Raw genomic sequence first — 3,785 nt, forward strand, 5'->3', positions numbered from 1 at the left:
CCTCAGTGTCTTCCTCTGCACAAGGAGGCTAAGAATGTGTCAGCCGGGGGTCAGTGCAGGAAACAGGAACCACTTGAGGCATTTTGAGCAGAAAGTGATGACGGAGGGTTAGGTGCTTGGGGGGTGGGGTGATGGCTGAGTACTAGAAGATCTGCCCCCCTGGGCCTAGGCAGGAAGGGAGGAGGCATCTGTAGGGTGGCACTGGCACTAGGGGCTCTGGCCACGCAGATAAGCCGAGATGGGGCGGGCAGGACGAGCGCCCTGGCCACTGCCACAGGGCGTGTGTGCTCGGCCCCCTGCCAGGGGTGCAGCCTGGCCCCTCCTGCGTGAGGGTCTCGGCCCAGAGCACGGTAAGCAGCCACCACTCTGGAAGGAATCACCAGTAAAGGCAGCGTTCGTGGGTGTCAGTCTGCACTGACCCTCACGCCGTCGTGGCCAGCCCTGGGGAGGATGTAGGAGACAGCACGGCCCTGCCCCGCAGCGGTGCTAAGACTCCAGGGGCACCAGGAACTGGACTCAGAGGGAAGTGGCCAATGCAAAGTGTGTCATGAAAAGACACGCGCAGAGCTCCGAGAACTGTGAGGACAGAGGCAGCTAAGTTGGGCGCCAGGGTGGGGCGTGGGAGGGGAGGTCAGTGCCAGGTCTCCAGCAGCACTGGTATCTGATAAGAGGCTTGGAGGGAAAACACTCTCACCCGCCCTGCACCTCTGGCCTGTACCACAGCTCTGTGTAAGTAAATGGATGGATGGATGAAAGAAAGAAAGAAAGAGAGAGAGAGAGAGACAGAAAAGGAAGGACCAGCACTTTGAAGTGGCTGTGCAACAAGCTGGAAGAGGACCCCCAGGGTGTCGGTTATGGTATTGTCGCCAGCTGGGCAGAAAATGACGGCCGCCTAGCTGTGGCCAAGGGAAAAGGCGGAGCAGGCTCAGGGAGTTTAGGAGCAGGGCGGCAGCGGGGAGCAACCTGAGTGACCACCAGGGTTTGGGAGCAGACACGCCCAGAGGGTGGGGCCCCCATGGACCCCTGGCACTTGATACCAGGGTGGTGCCCACCCAAAGGCTTGCTGCCCTGAGTAGGAGAAAAGCCCCTTCCCTTCCATCAGTGAAAGGCCTGTGTGCAAACCAGTTCCACCAACATTTATTTACTAAGCAGCTATTAAGTGCCAGGAACCAGGGAGGTTATCGCCTGCTCACGGAAGAGGGTCTTCAGTGGACGATTAGGGACTCCAGAGCAGGGCTGGGAGGCTGGAGGGGGGCAGGGAAACGCTATGGCCACATAGCCGACATCAGGCCCTCTGTCCTCTCCCAGCACTGGAGGACTGGACCCGGCCTCCAACTCCTCCCCACTGGAAGGTGCAGACGTCAGCAGGACCTGACGCAAGGCCCCTGCGCCCTCACCTCCGGAACAGCCATCCAGTCTGGACTCTTTCTGCTCCGCCAATTCTGTGTTCCTTTGCCTGTGAGATCCCAGACCCAGGGAGAGGCCCGCCTGCCCATGGACCCACAGGACTGGCGGTGGCCGTACAGGAGAGTCACTCCTCGGCATTCTCCCGAGGCTCGACACCGCCCATGCCAGCTAGGTAATGCTAACTCCTTACCTGCTCACTCCAGAGCAGTGCAAGTAAACTCTAACCTCTGAGCCCAGAATAGATGCCTGCTTGTTAGAAAGGTCAGCGGCCTGGAGCCACCGTAGGGGACTGTGTCCACTGGAAAATAATTAACATTCCACGCTCCTAGCTCCTCAATCTTCTAAGTTATTCCCATTTTGCAGATGGTGAACCGAGGTTCAGATAGGTTAAGGGATTTGCTTGTTTGGGGTCACACCCATGTGACCCCAAACAGGTGGCTGAACTGGAATCTAGTCAGGTCAGTCTGACATCACTTGCCTCTGTAGTGACCACCTGACCCCCAGCGCCCACTGCTCCCAAGGGCCTTGTGTCCCAGAGAGGTGTCCTCACATTTCTCCCTCGTGGTGGCCTGGCTGGACCTAAAAGTAGGAGCTCCCGGAAAGGGTGGGGTACACAGAGCCCAGGCCAGGCAGCTGAGAAACGCTGGGGAGACCTGCCTGGAGCCGGGGAGACCTGCCTGGAGCCGCGTGAGGTGAGGTCCCTGTTCTCCCCTCCCCAGCTGGGGCCCGCCTAGGCCTGCCCTTGTCCCCGGCTTGTTTCAGGCGCCCACAACTCCTGGGACTTACTATTCCTCCTCCTCAGCTGGGAGTGGCCGCAGAACTCCCCCTGCTCTGGGACACTCTCCAGTTCCTCAGCCTACGGGCCTGAGGCTCCCACCCTGGATTTAATTTCCACACCCCTAATGCTCTCAAATCCCCGCTGAGACATCAGGCGAGCTCATTCATGTGACTAGTGGTCCAGTAACCGTGGGGGGGGAGGGCAGGAGGATGGAGATGAGGAGAAGGGGGAGGGGAGGATGGAGATGAGAAGGGGGAGGGGAGGATGGAGATGAGAGGGGAGAATGGAGATGAGGAGAAGTGGGGGAGGGGAAGATAGAGATGAGGAGAAGGGGGAGGGGAGGATGGAGATGAGGAGAAGGGGGAGGGGAGGATGGAGATGAGGAGAAGTGGGGGAGGGGAGGATAGAGGTGAGGAGAAGGGGGAGGAGAGGATGGAGGTGAGGAGGGGAAGGGGAGGGTAGAGGGGAGGAGAAGGGGGAAAGGGGAGGATGGAGATGAAGAGACGCCACTGGACCTCAGGAAATGCATGTGCACGTGTAGGCAAAAATATTTTCTTTATACGGGGTTCGGTCCTATTCGGGTTTCAGGCACCCACGGGGTGGCGCGCTGCACCCCCACTGTCCTGAGGGAGGACTACTGAGCAGAGGGGGCGGACACACTGACCGATGGAGATGTCCTTTACAAATGTGTAAATCCTTTCCAAGAGTAATTTGTACTGTCTTCAGAGCTTCTCCTGTGCCTGCTGTTTCTCAAAACAATCCAATGCCAAAGAAGCCCAATTAGAGGGGGCACACGGCTGCCCTCGATCACCCCTCCCCAGGCGGGGTTCTGCACCCCGCAGCTTTCAGAAGGAAAAAGCACGCGGGCCCAAAGTGCAGTGAGTGTCGTTTCTCGGGTCACAAGACCGCTGCTGGCCAGCCACTGGGCACGTCGTGGTGACACGGGTCCCTGGGCAGCGCGGGCGGGCGGGCTGCCCGCGGAACTTGGCCCGCGTGGGAGATGCGCCACCGCTAGGCGGCTTGGAGCCCAGCCCCGGGGGAAGCCGCTGGGCGCCAGGAGGCGGGGCGAGGCCTCCGCCCGCAGCCTGGGGTGAGGCAAAGGCCTCCCTCTGGTCTTTCAGACCTGGGGCTCCCCTGGTGGGGAAGGGGCCAGTGCTCCCGGACTGGATGGCGCAGCCCCAGCCCTGGGGCAGAGGAACTGGCCTCCTGCGACCGACCGCCTCCCACCCTCCACTGAGTCCTGGGGAAACCCACCACCTATATACTGTCACACTCCAGGCTCTGCACCGGCCTCCCACACCCACCCCAAATAAACGAACACCCCCAGGCACCTAGCCCTGCATACTTATGCATGAACCCCTCGGGGCTGAGGCCGGCTGTTTCCAGCGGCCAGAGGGACCTCGCACTGACCTTCAAGGCTGGACCACACGGCAAACCCAGACGGGCCGGTGTGTGCCCTAAGGCACCGTCTCTCCCTCCCTCCTTCCAGGCGTCGGGATCCTCCCCAGGCGGCGCCCCGCGGGATGCGCCAGTGCGGGGCGCCCTCGTGTGGCCAGAACGACCTTGCAGCCTCGCGCGGGGAACCCGTGGCCCCCCCCCC

The 3,785-nt window shown here is 61.1% G+C and overlaps 1 long non-coding RNA gene across 1 annotated transcript in view; it reads right to left on the reverse strand.

The window, feature by feature from the left end:
- LOC105854107 overlaps positions 1–3,673 on the reverse strand; it is a 17,490-nt gene extending 13,817 nt beyond the window's left edge. Inside the window, exon 1 of the long non-coding RNA XR_001145829.1 lies at positions 3,596–3,673. This is a non-coding gene — a long non-coding RNA (uncharacterized LOC105854107). The remainder of the gene's footprint in view (positions 1–3,595) is intronic.
- Between the last annotated feature and the right edge of the window lie 112 nt (positions 3,674–3,785).

The sequence above is a fragment of the Condylura cristata genome, unplaced genomic scaffold, assembly GCF_000260355.1.
Source record: "Condylura cristata isolate star-nosed mole 26May11 unplaced genomic scaffold, ConCri1.0 scaffold00026, whole genome shotgun sequence".
In the NCBI taxonomy this organism is placed as follows: Eukaryota; Metazoa; Chordata; class Mammalia; order Eulipotyphla; family Talpidae; genus Condylura; species Condylura cristata.